Genomic DNA, 17440 nt, shown 5'->3' on the forward strand with positions numbered 1-17440 from the left:
TGATGTTGCTGTTTTGCTAGGCTGTCTGTTATTTCGTGATGCTATATAAACATGCTTCTACAAATCATTCTATGCATAATCTGGAGATGTTCTATAAACATGTTTTGATCTACATGTCATCCTCTATCCATCCATGCCCCTGGTTGCATTTATAGCTTGCTGTAGATTGTTCATATGTTGCTCCCAAGTTGCTTCATAATGTTGCTGTCAGCCTGTTTACATTAAGTTCAGTTGTTTACATGTGTTTTGCTAGTGATCCATGCATCCTATGACCTTGCACTTGCCATGATTAGCTTCACAAATATGTCTTCTTACTGTTGGGTGCCTTGCTATGCCATGTTTTGCTCTGTAGTGAGTTGCACAAGCTCATCTATATGCCTTCATAATTATGTTCCTGCCATGTTTGAATCTGTAATATAACTTGCTATGTTTACGTGGGTGCCATCATATTTTCTGATCCTTTTTGGCTTATGGTCAGTAAGGGACTTTTGATCTATGCATTTAGTAGATTCATGACATGCCTTTGTTTGCCATGATAAGTTCCTGTAACATGTTGTTTGATAGCTCTAAACATTGCAACCTGATGTTATTTTCTGCAAAGTCTGAAATTGTTATAACTTGCAATCTTACCATGTGTGTTTGAGCATGTTCTAGTGATTTCTGGAGATAGCTCAGTGTTCATGTTTTGTAATGCTTTACCTGTACATCATGCCCATGCCTTTTGTTTTCATATTGTGGTGCTGTAGCATGTTGTTTTGATGCTCGCAATATGTCTAGTTGCTGTTTTGGGCGGATTGTTGCTATAACTTGTATAGTGTGTGTATGTTGAACCGTTGCTCCGTTTTGAGTGTGCTCTATATGAAACTTCCTTAGGATTGCATGTAGTTTAATATTATCATGTTGCATCCTTGTTTTGAGGTGTTTGCGTGATGTTTGGGTGCATTTTGCGTCAATGTCAGGTTTAACTTGTTTTGCTCATATCTTCTAGGCCGTAGCTCCGAACTAAATGAACTTTATATGTAACTTGACTAGAATCTCGTGTAGATCATCTTGGTGCATCTTAACTTGCTGTTTAACAACTTGAACATAAGGTTTATTCAGCACCCCATAACCTGGCAAGACAAGTCCGAACACTTTCGACAGTGCGGCACCCCAAACTTATAACACTATATGCATCAGCTCCGAATCATGTCTTGGGTCAATAGTTGGGTTTGCCCGGCTCCTATGTTTTGGTACCTTACGCTCCTCTATATCGGCTAAGGTAGCACAGGGAGAACTACTGCGATTGTCTCCCGGTTCTTCCGGACGAGCACCTTAGTAGAGAAAGCCGAAAACTGACTGTCATGATAAGGCGAGAGCTGGTCGCTGTTCGAGAGGTCTCAAATCCTTAAAGATTTTTTCCGCTTCAGGCGAGGAATCGGCCTCGTCCGATTTAGGCGTGGATAGCGCCCCAAGTACGGCTTTCCGGACACTAGGGGCTTCATCAACATTTAAAATTGTAGACTTCCATGGCGAAGTGAGAGCGATAAAGTCGTATAGTCCGATTGCCTCGTTCGCGGCACTAAACACCTCCTTAAAAGGACCAAAAATTTGGATAAAGAGTGTTTATATTTATCCCGAACATCCCAGTACTAGTTACATGGGGGCAGAATCCGACGACTGGCCAACTCTTAAGATTTTGTAAACGGCCGCACAGAAGGTAATATTTTAAATTAACAAGCGCTATATAGCGCACATGCACTGGTTTTCATATTACAGGATGACATGAGTACATTCATTCAAACATCACATCCTTAGTACATTCATCCGCCACAAGGCAGGCACCCTTAATGACATTGTCATAGTACTGTTCGGGGTGGCGATGCTCCTTGCCCTTCGGCGGCCCCTCTATCACCAGCTTCTCGGCGTCCATCTTCCCCCAGTGAACTTTCGCACGGGCCAAGGCCCTGCGTGCACCCTCAATGCAGACGGACTGCTTAACGACTTCCAGCCGAGGACAGGCATTCACCATCCGCTTGACAAGGCCGAGGTAGCTGCTGGGCAGGGGCTTGCCAGGCCACAGCCGGACTATGAAGTCCTTCATGGCCAGTTCGGCCGCTTTGTGAAGTTCGACCAGTTGCTTCAGCTGGTCGCTCAAGGGCATCGGATGCTCGGCCTGAATATACTGGGACCAAAACAGCTTATCTGTCGAGCTCCCCTCCTCAGCCCGGTAGAACTCTGCGGCATCAGAGATGTTGCACGGCAGATCTGCAAATGCTCCTGGAGAGCTCCGAATTCGGGTAAGTAAAAGGAAAGTCTCCTCCACATGCTTGCTTTGCATAATGAAAGCCTTACCCGCAGCTATCTTCTTGGCCGCCTTAGTTTTCTGGAGGGCTTTCTGGGCTTCTACCTTGGCATCTTGCATGCTCTGACAGGCCTTCGCAAGCTCCGACTCTTGCGTCTTGGAGTCACGCTCCAAGGACTCGAATTTTTTGACGAAATCCTGGAGCTCTTGCTGGACCTCATCAACCCGAGCCTCTTGTTTTTGGCGCTCGGTGTGCTCCTTGGCCGCTTTGTTTTCGGCCTCGGACAGCGCCTTCTTAAGGGCCGCCACTTTGGTCGTGGCCCCTAGTAAAATTCATCGTGCTTCTATTAGCATCAACGATTTTTTCCTTTATATAACATTCAGACGGGGTATTACTTACCTTTGTTCTCCTCGAGCTGCCTCTACACGAGGCCGAGCTCTTCTTCGGCCCGCCCCAGGTTCTGCCTCAGTCCGGAGACCTCCGCAGTGGCAGCGGCAGCGGCCAGCACCGACGCCTGCTTATTCACATAGACATAATATGATTAGACTCCTGGGAATAATATTTGATCCTCTGTTCGGCTTTTCTTCCCGAACACCAAACAGAGCATCAGGGGCTACTATCTATACTATCATACTTTCTCATAATTCAAATTACTTACCTCAAAGCCTGTCAGGAGGCTAACACAGGCTTCGGTCAATCCGCTTTTGGCGGTCTGAACCTTCGCAATCACCGTACTCATAAGAGTACAATGTCCTTCATCAAGGGAAGTGCTCTGAAGCGCTTCCACCAAGTTATCCGATGCCTCTGGATGGACAGAGGTCATCATCACAGGCGGCTCGCCCCCCTTGGCGGGGGGCTGCCTGCCTGAATCCGGAACCACGGGAGGTTCCGGCGCAGTATCCGGCTGGGGGCCAAGCCTGCCGCGATCCCCCTCAACAGAATCCATGGGGATCTTCCCCCCCCCCCTCCCATGAGCCCGGCATCGAGGGTCTCGCCCTGAGGCGCCTCCAGATCCATCTCTCCCTAGCCCCATATCCTCTAAGACAACACTTCGGTGTCGTCCGCGGGCCAGGGAGTGGAGGCCATCGGGAGCTAATAGTTGTTCATCTCCGACGAGCTCAAGGACCCATCCGAGGAGGATAAGTCGATGTGGGCTTTGGACGGACTGCACAAACATATCTTGACATAATAAGAAGCCATAAAGCTAAAACATGCAAGAAGTATTATGGCATCCGGATACTTACGACTTCGCCAGGGGCTTGGCCCTGGGTAGCCACTCCTCCTCGCTATAGGCGGCGGTTGTGGAGTGGTCCGGAGGGAGGGTCATTCCCTTCTTCGACCCTTCGGCCTCCCCGGAGGGGGCGTCCTTCCTTTTCTTCTCCCCCTCGGTTTGAGGGAGAGGGTTTTCCTCTTCTTCCTCCTCATTGTCGTTGGAGGAGTGTGCCTCGGTGTCTTCGAATGATGAGTCTGACACCACCTTGCGCCAAAGACTTTTCCTGGTCCCCGTGGCCTTCTCCTTGGCCTTGTTCTTCGGCACCTCATAGGGCGCCAGAACCAGCATCTCCGTCAGAAGAGCGGTTGCTGGATCTTCAGGCAACGGAACCGGACAGTCGATCCGCTCCGCCGTCGCCACATAATCCTGTTAAATCAGTACGGTGGCTTAAGTTCCTCCCATGAATATACTGAGGAAAGGCACATCTTGAGAAATGTAGAATGCTTACCGAATTGGCGTGGCGCTTGGTGCTAAATCCGCGGTCCTCGGTGGTGGGAGGAGGAACTTCGCTGGCCTTGAACAACACCTTCCAGATGTCTTTGTGCGTCATGTCGAAGAGCTCTTGCAGTGTCTGGTGTTGGGTCGCGTCTAACTCCCACGGGTTGAATGCCCGTCTTTGACACGGGAGAATCCGACAAAATAGCATGACCTGGACCACATTGACAAGCTTGATCTTCTCGCTTATCATATTTTTGACGCAGTTCTGGAGTCCGGTCAGCTCCGCAGGCGCGCCCCAGGCTAGGCCCTTCTTCTTCCAGGAGGTGAGCCGCATGGGGATGCCGGATCTGAATTCGGGGGACGCCACCCAGTTGGCGTTGCGCGGCTCGGTGATGTAGAACCACCCCGATTGCCACCCCTTCACGGTCTCCACATAGGAGCCTTCAAGCCAGGTGAAGCTGGGCATCTTGCCCACCATGGCACCTCCGCACTCCGCCTGCTAACCGACCACAATCTTCGGCTTCACATTGAAGATCTTCAGCCACAGGCCAAAGTGGGGCCTGATGCGGAGGAAAGCCTCGCACATGACGATAAATGCCGAGATGTTGAGAATGAAATTAGGGGCCAGTTCATGAAAATCCAACCTGTAATAAAACATGAGCCCGCGGACAAATGGGTGGAGGGGGAATCCCAGTCCGTAGATGAAGTGGGCGAGGAACACAACCCTCCCGTGGGGTCCCGGAGTCGGAATGATCTGCCCTGCGTCCGGGAGCCGGTGCGCGATGTCTGTGGACAAGTATCCGGCCACCCGAAGCTTCGTAAGGTCCTCCTCCGTGACGGAGGAGGCCATCCACTTGCCTCCCGCTCCGGACATGTTTGGCTGTATGGAGAAGGTGGGAACTGGGGTGCTGGAGCTCGAGCGTGCGAGAATGGATGAGCGAATAAGGAAGAAGGCATGGGTGAAAGAGGAGAATCCCTATCTCTTTATAAAGGCGGTAGAAACTGTGCGCCTCCCCACTTGCCCGTTAAAATCGCTTATTTCCCAAGTGCCACGATTGATGGCGCGGTTGGGTTACCCATACCCGTATTGATGAGAATCCCGTGATAAGGGGACACGATCTCTGCTTCGACAAGACGTGTCAAGGAAGCCGCCTCGCATTATGTGCAGTAGCTGGTTGTGAAAAATGGTTCGAGTAGTGACTGGACCGTGGTGTGATGTCATAAAAAGCTGTCAACAGATTAGATTTGTGGAATATTGTACTCTCTATGGTAGTATGTGGAATTTGTTTTGCAGAGCCGGACACGATCCTTGTGTTCAAAATCTTCTATGGAGTATTCGGAGAAGGAACCCGCCTTGCAATGCCGAAGACAATCTGCACGCCGGACTCATCGTCATTGAAGCCTGGTTCAGGGGCTACTGAGGGAGTCCTGGACTAAGGGGTCCTCAGACAGCCGGACTGTTGGACTATGAAGATACAAGATTGAAGACATCGTCCCGTGTCCGGGTGGGACTCTCCTTTGCGTGGAAGGCAAGCTTGGCAATTCAGATATGTAGATCTCCTTCTCTGTAACCGACTCTGTGTAACCCTAGCCCCCTCCGGTGTCTATATAAACCGGAGGGTTTAGTACGTAGGACGACAACAATCATAATCATAGGCTAGCTTCTAGGGTTTAGCCTCTACGATCTCATGGTAGTCAACTCTTGTAATACTCATATCATCAAGATCAATCAAGCAGGAAGTAGGGTATTACCTCCACCGAGAGGGCCCGAACCTGGGTAAAACATCGTGTCCCCTGCCTCCTGTTACCATTAACCTTGGACGCACAGTTCGGGACCCCCTACCCGAGATCCGCCGGTTTTGACACCGACAGCGCTCACCCACTCGCGGTACTAGCCCGTCCACGAGTAGGCCTCCTCCGGCCAAGTGGGTGGAGGCGGGGAGCGCTTCTGCGTCGGCTCCAGCTCCGGCTTGGGCTGGATCGGCGGTGACGGTGGCGGTGGCGGCATGAACATCAGGGTGTGGATGGAGTCCCCTGCCGCCAACAGGGCAAGGGCTTTCTCCAGCCCATCCCAGCGCATGTCCTCCTCGAGGTGGCTAGCCTCCAGCGCCTGCTACAGGGATTCCTCGAGGGAGGCCTAGTACTCCACCTCTGCCTCCATGTCCTCCGGCTGTACCTGCGGGGCGGCGGTGGGAACGGCGGCGGGACGTCGTCGACACCCGAACGCCATTGCTCCTCGTGTTCGAGGGCGAACCAAGCCTCCCAGTTGGGAGAGTCGGCGGCGTACTCAGGCAGCCGATGCTGCTCCGGCGTGAGCTGTATGCGGCGCCGACGAACCTCGTCATTTTGCGCCTGCTGGCTCTGTGGAACCACCAGCACCGGGATTCGCTGCGGATCCAGGTGCCAATGGTGCGGCAGCGTGACATCGGGGTATGGTAGCGGCTGCCTGTACTCCCAGTGCCATCGCGCTTGGTGCACCGGGATGTGCAGGCACCGGCGTTCAGGGCGGAAATGTGCCGATGCTGGAGGAGGAGGGGGAGGGAAGCACGGGAGGACGAGGTGTCGGGGGTGCCCTTGCTGCTGCCGAAGATGCCCATGGCGCGCTAGGGTTTGCTGTCGCCGGCGAGGAAGCAAAGTGAGTGGTAGGGGGCCAGGTGTGGACGGGAGAAGTGGATGAGCCCCCCCCCCCCTGCAGTACGCATGCTTAAAAAAGGACACTTTCACTGGCTGACTAGTGGGACCGCTATCGGTGGTCGTCATAAATAAGACGACCGGTGGCGGTTGGGTGCCCTACAGGTGGGGACGCGGCGGACGCCCAGGAGACACGCAGCACATCCGCGCCGAAGCATTCCAGGCGCAATTTTGGGCCCGAAATGGATCGGCGCGGACGCGATTTGTGTTTGGCTCGGCGCGTAGGGCCTCCACTTTTGTTCGCGCCGACCCAAACGGACGCAGGCGGACAAAATGGGTCGCCCCATTGGAGTTGCTCTAAGACATTTAGGTTCACAAGGAGAGGTACTCATATCAACATGTAGCTATGGCAATCAATTCCAATTCAACACCACCAACCCATCTGACAGCGGGCAGATTTTTTTGCATAAGCAAATGATTGGCTTCATCATTAAAACCCCATTGTCAGATAACTAAGGTTGCACCAACATCCTGCAAGTGTGTACAAACAAATCTTTAAGTACTTATATTAAGAAATCAAACATGATATGATGCAAAGTAAATAAACTTTGTGCGAAATCATGACTTTGCCCTACTATAAAATATACTGAAATTTTGTAGGCTTTTACCGTGCATTTCTGAACCATTTCATCAAAGTATTTCTGCTCTTGTCCATGCATCGTCTGGAATTTTCTACGGTGTCAATGTCAACCTTATGCTTAGTCTTGGGCTTTGGGGGCTGAAATGGGCAGGTAAGGATGGCAATATTAGCATCCTCGATTCTCTTTGGCATTTGTGGGTGTCTCATATCTTTATCAATAGCAATTCTATATATTCACTCAGTGTCCTCTAGCTTCCCACCAACTTTATCTTCTACTTTAATCAAGTCCAAGTTTACGTCCTTCCTTTCCAAATCAGCAATAGCAAAGACTTCCCTGACAGCAATCTCAGCAAGCATCCACTTACAACGGTTAACACTACTGTTTAAGAATGACGGGTCCCGTTAGACAAAGGGAGAGAAATGTAAATTGAATCTACTCTGCTTCCTGGCAGATCAAAACATTGGTTGCATAACTTAGAAGTTAAGAGTGAGTATCTTTGCCTTACATCTTTGAGGACAGAGTTGTCATGCAGGTCTGCACCAAGGGCTCTATATTTGTAGCAGTGAACTCAAACCTAGTGGAGATATGTTCAAGGTGATCAAAAGCTATCTTGGAAGCCATCTCATATCCTTCGGTGATTCTTACTTGATAAATACCACGCTCTAGCAGTTTCTCAGCTTGCTCCAGGAGCGACCCTGCCAGGACCACCACCCCAGTAGTACCATCCCCAATTTCATAGTCTTGACTACGGAAAAGCTCTACCATCAATTTTGCAACCTGGTTGTCAACATCCATTTGCTCCAGGATCGTCGCTCTGTCATTTGCGGAAAAACATAAGGGAGGTAATTATTCAGAAACTTGGACTTCCCTTCTTATGGGAATAAAATCCAGGTAATATCCAACAGAACTAACAAATAGACCTTAAGTTAGGCTAGCACACACACGCAAATTCTAGAACTCCAGACAGATATTGCATAGCACACACCCAAAATCCCTAGCTGAAACGAATGGAAGGGCCAGATCACATGCTAGCAACGACTAAAGAACCTTAAGTTAGGCTAAGATCAGGAAGCGGAGCGGGGAGGGGAGTGAGAGACTGTGTTGGAGTAGTTACCGATGGTGACATCATCGTCGGGGGAATGGAGAATCTTGTCGATGCCCTTGGAGCCGAGGAGGTGCGAAGGTTGTGCGCGACGGCCTTGTCGGCGGCGACATTGGCCTTGTGCATGTCGAACCCCCGCGGTCGGGACTTGCTCTCCTGCTCCCTCGGGATGATGAATGGGACGCGCGCGACGCTTCTAGATGGGTTGGGTAGGGTTCCTGAGGTGGGAGGAGGGTGGGAGAGGGAGGCGACTGAGGTGGGATGTGCGAGGAAGGGCACGGGCTCGTTTTTTTGAGGTGGGACGTGCGAGGAAGGACGCGGGGCTCGTTTTTTCTTTCGATGCCTCCCCGAGTCACTGCACTATTCACTGCCAATGTGGATGCAGTGGTTGTGCCTGCACCCCACTCATCCTTTATATGTTCAATTGCTATTGCTACATTCCAAATGGATCTCGATCATGCATACTGCTACGTAGGAGATGGACACGGGCGAGCTACGCTACAAGGACGGCTAGCGCGAGCGAGCTCCTTTTACCGTATCTGTTCTTTCGAAGCCCGTATCAGATCAAAAATGCGTTTTGAGAGACACTGTAAACATGTTTTACGGTTTCTATTTTTACGGTGGCTGCTAGAGATGCTTTAATATTAGTGGCAGTCATAGAACTTGCATATGTTAAGATTAGTGCTAAAAGTTACAAAATACGTGATTGTGGTCCCATACTTGTCTATGTGTGCAGATACGGTCACTTCTTCTGTATCCATTTGTCTCTTGTGCTCACGTAGCGTATCAGCATGAATGCGGCTCACATGTACTCCCTCCATTTCTTTTTACTCCGTGTATAAAATTTGGTCAAAGTCGAACCACACAAAGCTTGATCAAATTTATATAAAAAAATCTAAACATCTACAATACTAAAACTGTATAGTATGTGAATACATTTCATGATGCATCTGGTAATATTGATTTCATATTGTGATTGTTAATATTTTTCAATGTAACGTTAGTCAAACTTTACAAAGCTTGATTTTGACCAAGCTTTATATGCAGATAAAAAGAAACGGAGGAAATAAGTGTCCGAGAGTGGTGATGCATTGGGTGGGGCACGCATTTTCTTTTCTTTTCGCAGAAAGCATCCTTGACTTTGTTTAATTACGCACCTTCCAGCACATGGTTTGTGAGAAACACGAATAAAAAATAGCACCTGTGTTGGGGATATAACTATTAGGTATGACCCGCCTAGGAGGGGTCGGGTCATACCTATGGCGATTCATGAAGCCCAAGACGGCACTGGAAGATGGCGGTTCAGTTAAAGGGGCCAAGGCCCAAAGGCGACTTAAAGCCCATAGAGATAAACTGCCATATGTATGTAACTTGTATTGTAAGGCAAGAATAGAGAGAGACCGAGCCGGACACTGTTTATGAGCCGGCTGGGACTCTGTGAGCCACTGGGCGTCGACCTCTATATATAAAGGGACGACCCAGCGGCGGTTCAGGACAAGTAAGATCAGATTGAGAACTAGGTCAAGCGGATTCGCTCCCTGGTAATCAAGACATAAGCAATCCCACCTCAAACTGGATTAAGCCATTACCTTCACTGCAAGGGGCCAAACCAGTATAAACTCCCGTGTCCTTTGTCCTGTTTTAACCCCTTTAAGCTTCCTAGTTGCAATGGCTCCACAACTAAGTCCTTTCACTAGGACATCTGCCGTGACAATTCCATGATAGTTGGCGCCCACCGTGGGGCCAGCGCATGGTGGATTTGAGTTCTTGAAGGGAAGCTTCGAAGGGCTCAAGGGATACGCTGTGGGCCGGATGACCAAGAGTCATCGCGGCAAGCTCTACATCAACGACGCAGGCTGGGGCCCCGACACCGGCTCAATTGAGTACGGGTACCGGGTCCCTTCAGCGGAATCCACGTCTTCATCAGCAAGATCAGCGAGCCGGGCCTTGAGCCGGACATCTGCACCGACATCGTCGAGACGGCTCAGCATGCGAGACCTGCTCGGGCTCAGCCTGCCGTGAAGTGTGCCTTCGTGGGATGCATCCATGGAGGGGAATTTTCTGAAGGATCTGTGTCTAGTGGTGAGACGGCCATCTACTCTGATGGTGAGTCATCCACGGGTGAGACGGATTCGTTGTATCAATTGCAAGACGGCGGGCTTGGGGGCTATTCCCATGGCAGGAGTATTCCGGACCCCTTTGAGCCGCCGAGCAGAGTTGGGATCTTCATGGCTGGCACACAACCGATTCAAAACTCTATGGCTGCGGCAGCAATAACCTCCGGGTCAGCGGCAGCCGGGGCAGGAGGCCCCGCATGCGCCGGCTCAGGTTCTGATGGATCTAATGGATAGGATGACTGCTCTGTTAACCGCCATGGTCAATCCGGCGGATCAAGCTCAACACGGTGCAGAAGTGGCACAGTTACGTGAGGAGGTAGCACAAGCTAAGGAAAACCTGGCAACGGAGGACGTCGAGATGGCCATGGAGCGGGCGGCTCTGGATGCTCGAGCCCAGCAGATTCAATCAGAGGCCCTCCAACTTACAATGGATTTGAACGCGTCAAACGAGGTCATGAGGAGAAGACACCAGAAGACTCAATCCCGCGTGCCTCCGGTTTATGATCCTAGAAACCTCTTTCGCACGCCCGGTGCAGGCCCGAGTAACCCGCCGGAGGTAAACCGGGTTGCAACACCCGGGGCCGGGACGCTGGTTCAGCCACGGGTGATGGAACCTCCTCGTCTGAATACTGCTCCACCTCACTATGTTCCAACACCACCGAGTCATTTTTCTAACCCTTTAGAGAACATGATCGCTGCAGCATCACGATTGGTGGCTCTCCCGGTGGATGGCGACACTACAAAAACAATACACTTCCATGATGATACGTGTTTGTCATGGTAGGTCGTGTTTTTTTTCATGCATGTACATCCATGACGATTTTATGACAGAATCAAGATAGTCATACATGTGCTGTCATAGAAGTGTTCCATGACATTACCAAAATTATCATCATGGAAGTGTCCACTTCCATGACGATGAATCGCGCGTCACAGAAGTGCTTTCATCAAGGGTGACTGACACGTGGCATCCACCATAACGGAACGCTATTAAGCTATCGGGTCGGGTTTTGGATCCGATAACCCGTTAACAGCCCCGACCAATGGGGATTTTCCACGTGTAAAATCATCATTGGCTGGAGGAAACACGTGTCGGCTCATCGTTGGGACAGATGTCATCCACTCATTGGACAGAAGGCGCCTATGATACGTCGACACGTGGCACGGCCCAACAGAGGCCCATTCCTGTGAAAAGGCCGGCCCATTTGACTTGGTCAAAAGGTGACGGGCTGGCCTATGGAAAGCCTGTTAACGCCATGTTCGCATATAGCCCATTTACAGCCCGCTAACCCAAGGCTCGTTACGCCCTATCCGAATTAGGCCCGGTAGCGTCATCTAGGCCATCCAATATGATTCCAGCCCGTTTCACTTCTGGCCCATGTATTGCCCATGACGTCTTTCGGCCCATATGTGGCCCTATGTAACTCTTGGCCTATTAACGGCCCGTGGTGAAACTGGCCCGTAATGAACAGTGTATCACTTTACACCCATTAACGGCCCGTGGTGAAACTGGCCTGTAATGAATAGTGTATCACTTTATACCCATTAACGACCCGTTATTCCGTTGGGCCGTTTCCAGCCCATGTTATCTTTCGGCCTTCTCGGAGCCCATTTATTCTTGGGCTCATTTCCAGCATTCGTTTACTTACGGCCCGTTACTGTCATTTTCTGCTTGTGGGCCAAATTCAGCCCGTGGTTACAGTCGGCACGTTTGTGGTCCGTTAATACGTTGGGCCGTTTTCATAGCCTCATCAAATACGGCCTATTAACGATGGCCCATTATGGTCGGCCCATGAAAGGATGATTCCAACTCTAGCCCGTTTACGGCCATAATGCGGTCTGTTTGGCCAATCGATCATATGGCCCGTATAAGGCCCATTGATGATACGGCCCGCAGAAGGCCCATTGTTTCTACGGCCCGTAGAAGGCCCATTGTTTCTACGACCCGTAGAAGGCCCACTGTTTCTACGGCCAGTAGGAGGCCCAGTGTCACTACAGTAAATATTAGCCCATGGTTATTGTGGCCTAGTTTTAAAAAATAGGTTATTGCAGCCACTAGAAAACCGCGGAAAAAGAACTGCAATGACTACAAGCAAACAAATAAATAAGACAACAAGGAAATAAATAAGCAAGCAACTAACGCTAGGGCTATCATGGTTATTACACATATTACATCCACTAGGCATCAAAGTTCGCCACCAGTGCAAATATAGGGAACAAAGCAGCATATCATATACACTGGTTGTCAAAGTTGGCGACCAGCGCAAATAAACGCCGCAGCAAAACAAATCCAGAACTGAAACCACTTCAGAAGATCTCAAGAAACAATATCCTGGGTACCCATAATGCTGGCAAGATGCTTAGCAAGCTTATTAACTTTCTCTTGTTTGGCGCTTAAATCCTCCAGCGCTTGCTGTTGCACTAGGAAATGTGCATCTGAATTCTGCTGGGACTTCCTCAGTCCTTCAGCTTCCTGTCGCAGCACATCTGATCGATCTCTTTCAACTTGAAGTTGAGACTCAAGAAGACGAATTGATTCAGGCAGCGAGTTCGAAGAGCTTGTGCCAGCAGTAGTGGCCAGTAACTCGAATACTACATCAAGAAATGACTTTTGGGTTCTCTCAATGTCATCAAGATAGTTTTTATCAGCTTTCTTGGAGACCAACAGGGATGTCTCACTATCTTGAACCTTATCTGCATTACTTCCTTTACCATTGGATAACGCGGTACTGTTCTCCAATATTTTGTCCGCATTCTAAAAGAGAAACAAGCAGACACATCACATGTTTACCATGTTGTATATGAAACTCATTTTGGTAAATGAGTTCAGTAGTAAAGTGGACAGGATAACAGCATGAAACAAACATATATCTATGTACCATGGTCACTTTATGGTCTATATCATTCTAGTTTTTGTTGCCAAATCAAGATAGAGACACAGTTCAAATAATATTTGTTCAAGACAAAGCAGAATAGACAGAATATAAGTGTGGGTAACTATAGAGCAATAACAACACTTGTAATGTGCATGACATGAGAACATAACTATTTATTCAATTGAAACTGAAATCAACATAGAGCAGGTTACAACAGCAAACCAGTTAAAGAAACAGGTTTAAACCATACCTGTTGCACCATTGGAGTTTCAATTCCATCCTTCAAATTTGAAAATAGTTGGTATGAGTAAATACAGTAATGCAAGAGCAAAGGTGTATGAACCATAGCTACAGAACCTGACCTGAGAACAGATCTTCTTCTCCTTTAAGCATTGAGTTGGGATTCGGAGTGGTGGTCCTCGTGCTTTGGGCACTGTAGTTCCCTTACTAACTACTCATGTTTGGGTGCTTTGTGGTGGAGATGGTGTTGTGTCAACTGGAACTGGGTTACTATCTGCCGGGGTTGGGGTTAGAAGGGGTGTAGCTGGTTCTCTGTCCAACTGGGTAGGGGTACAATCTGCGAGAGTCTGGGTTATGTGTGGTGTATCTGGTCCTTGGGCAAGTACAACCGTGGTTCTATCTGCATCAACTAGTAGCACTATCTTTTCTGAAGACCGTGTTGTTACTCCCTTAGATACTGCCATCACGCTCTCCAATTCAAATGGCTGGTAAACAAGAAAAGTAATTTAAAGTATAGACATTATATGATAAACAAGTGCAATGGATAGTGGGGAATAAACGAGGGCATGAAATAATTCATATTTATGTTGTCTAACCAAACAGGATAGCATGACACAATTTCACATATATGATGACTAACTAAACAGGATAGCATGACACAATTTCACATTATGATGGCTAACTAAAAAATATGGAAAGACATAGTTCAAAATATGAGACTATGTAAACAGGATGACATGACATAACTATATAATGTGTTTATTAAATAGGTTGGTATGCCATAATTCACATATTCATGGATAGAATGCCATAATTCAAAATATGATGACTGTAAATACTAAACATGATGAGATGATATAACTATATGATGTCTTTATTAAATGGGTTGTCATGCCATAATTCAGATAGATGATGTGTATGTACTATGTAAACATGATGGCATGATATAATTCAAATATATGATTTATATAGTAAGCAAGTAAGCAGATGGCAATCCATCTATGATGTAAAAACTAAGCAATGCAAGACAACATGCATGACATGGGTAATATAACCCTGCCAAGTTTGAGCATAGACCTTAGGGGGGAAATAGGACTGGTCATCAGTCTCTGAATCCTCCACTAAGGAGCTCTCTGTAACCAGCAAGATGTCTGCTTCAGCAGGTAGCATTGTCTGCTCTGAATACCTTGTTTTCACTCCAGATACTTCCGTCACCGCTTCAAATGGCTGATGCACAGGAAGAGTAGTTGAATATACAAACGTTGTCGACAAATGGAACACGTAATACAAAAAAATGATAGCATGATATAATTCACATACATGATGATTGGCTAAACAGCATGGCATTGCATAATTCACATATATAATGCCTTTGCAACAAGATAGCATTGTATAATTCACATATATAATGTCTTGCAACAAGATGGCAATGCATAATTCACATATATGGTAATTAGACACTGAACAGGTGCCATTCACACAAAGCATGTCTAAACTAATCAAATGACATAGCAATGCGAGACATCATACGCACAATATGAGCAACATAACCCTGCCAAGTTAGAGCATACACCTCGGGAGGGGGGAATAGGACTGGTCATCTGTCTCTGAATCCTCCTCTAAGGAGCTATCCGTAACCAGCGAGATATGCGCTTCGTCAGATAGCATAGTCTGCTCTGAAGACCTTGTTTTTACTCCAAAATTTGCCATCACCGTGTCAAATGGCTGATGCACACGAAGAGCAGTTGAATGTACTAACATTGTTGACAAATGTAATATTTAACAAAAAAAAGGATGGCCGGATATAATTTACATATAAGATGACTGGCTAAGCAGGATGGCATTGCAAAATTCACATATATGATGCCTGGCTAAACAAGATGGTGTTGCATAATTCACATAAACAATGAATAAACTAAGCAGATGGCATTCGCAAAAAGGATGTCTAAACTAAGCAGATGACATATTTGATGTATAAAGTAAGCAATGCAAGACACCATATGCATGATATAACCAACATCAGCAAGCCAAGTTAGAGCGAAGACCTCAGGGGGTAAATAGGAGTTGTCTTCTCCTTCTGAATCCCCTCAGAACAGATATCTTCCTCTTGATTACAATCCGAAATGCGTGGAGGGGGGTTGCCTTTGCGCCTACCATGGAGCGATGTCTGCATGAAATTTTATTGCCATGCAAGGCTCGTCTCTTTTGCTCTACATGTTCAGTTCCATTGTTTACAATAATTGTCATGCATAGGAATAAAACATAGTGAGATTATGTAAGGAGTGCATGCAGAAATCCAGAGTGATGGTAGCAACCTGTGGATAGACCCAAAACCAATAATAGCAGGTAGATAATGGCTTCAGTTAAAAAATATAGATAATGGCTTCTTTACTGTTTGTTTCCCACCCAATATGAAACTCATAGTAGACACCGGAGATTAACCAGATAGTAGATAGATACTATTGATAGCGGCCCCGATATGTACCCCACAACCATTTAAAAACTCAAGTTTGACCATTAGTTTGGAGCTGACTCAGAGTCTAATCGGTGAACAGGACGATAAGTAGCATGTAATATTAAGTGATGCATAACGTAAGCAGACACGAAAGAGTGTGACCTCTCTTGCGGACCCGTGTAGTCCTCGAGGTCATCTACTCGGTTGATGATGGTAATGCAGTTTTCATGGCTGCCGGCGGCGGGGAAGAAGATCTGAGGCAGCAAAAGACAGTCTGGAGGCTGGATCCCTACTGTGCTGGACCCTTCTGTCGTTGGAGCAGCTGAGCTGGGGTGGACGACGGCGTAGAAGGAGCGGGACAAACCACGCAAGGTTTTCTTTGACAACTATCTGTAAGAGAAGTAATTCTGTAAGGGCTCATTTGAATTGGAGGATTCCAACAATGCAGGGATAGGAAATAGACAGGAATAGGATAGGAATGCACGTGCAAAACAGAGAATTTAAAAACACAGGATTTCTGCCAATCTGGGTGTTTGATTCACAACAATTGGAAGATCACAGGATGCAAAGAAGCATGGTGAGATTAAGTCAAACCACAAGAAAATGTACGGTTATAATGCTATTATGCTACTATCTCTTAGTCTTGTGCTTCATGAATAGGAATTTGAAAAGGAGGACAAGTGAAAATTAAAATTCCTACATTTTTTCTTTCAAGGAAACACTAAAGGAACAAATCCGTGTGCTCAGTGGACAATATATATAACAAGTAGAGTAAAAAGAGATGCAACAAGTGTACAACCTCTTTGGTGAAGCCATGTCGATCTCAGTGTGATTGGGTTGGCTGGTGAGGATGCTCCGACTGACTTTGCTGTCAGAGGAGGAGAAGAAGATCTTAGGCGTCTGGAGATGGAGCCCGAGGTACTGTTCCGCTGTGATGGAGGGTTTCGTCGTTGGAGCAGCTCTGATGAGTTGTACGACGCCGAGGCTGAAGCAGGACAAGAGAGACAATGAACAACGTTAACCTGAGTGGAATTCTAATAGCATCTCCAATACATGACATAAAATACATAACCACAAAGTGCTAGATGTAAAATACATCAGCCGCTCATCTATGAACTTAACTGTCGAAACTGAACTTAACTGCCAAAACTGAACTTAACTGTCGCAACTGAATTTTGCTGTTGAAACTGAACGCACTAGCAAGGTGAGGCTACACGTCGATCGACTGACTTTTTCATCTCTGGTCAGTCGATTTTGCAGCCGTTGGATACGAAATCAAGGGCCTGCGGTTCATCTTCAACCTCCACCCAACTGAGCCGCCAGCCACCACCGGCCAAATAGCAGCCCCCCGCCGCCCCGCCTGCCCCGAAAACACTCCCCAC

General features: G+C 47.8%; 1 pseudogene; it reads right to left on the reverse strand.

The window, feature by feature from the left end:
• The window catches only part of LOC119321166, a 108429-nt pseudogene extending 99918 nt beyond the window's left edge, over positions 1 to 8511 (reverse strand).
• Positions 8512 to 17440: the final 8929 nt, after the last annotated feature.

Source organism: Triticum dicoccoides, chromosome 6B (assembly GCF_002162155.2).
Source record: "Triticum dicoccoides isolate Atlit2015 ecotype Zavitan chromosome 6B, WEW_v2.0, whole genome shotgun sequence".
Lineage (NCBI taxonomy): Eukaryota > Viridiplantae > Streptophyta > Magnoliopsida > Poales > Poaceae > Triticum > Triticum dicoccoides.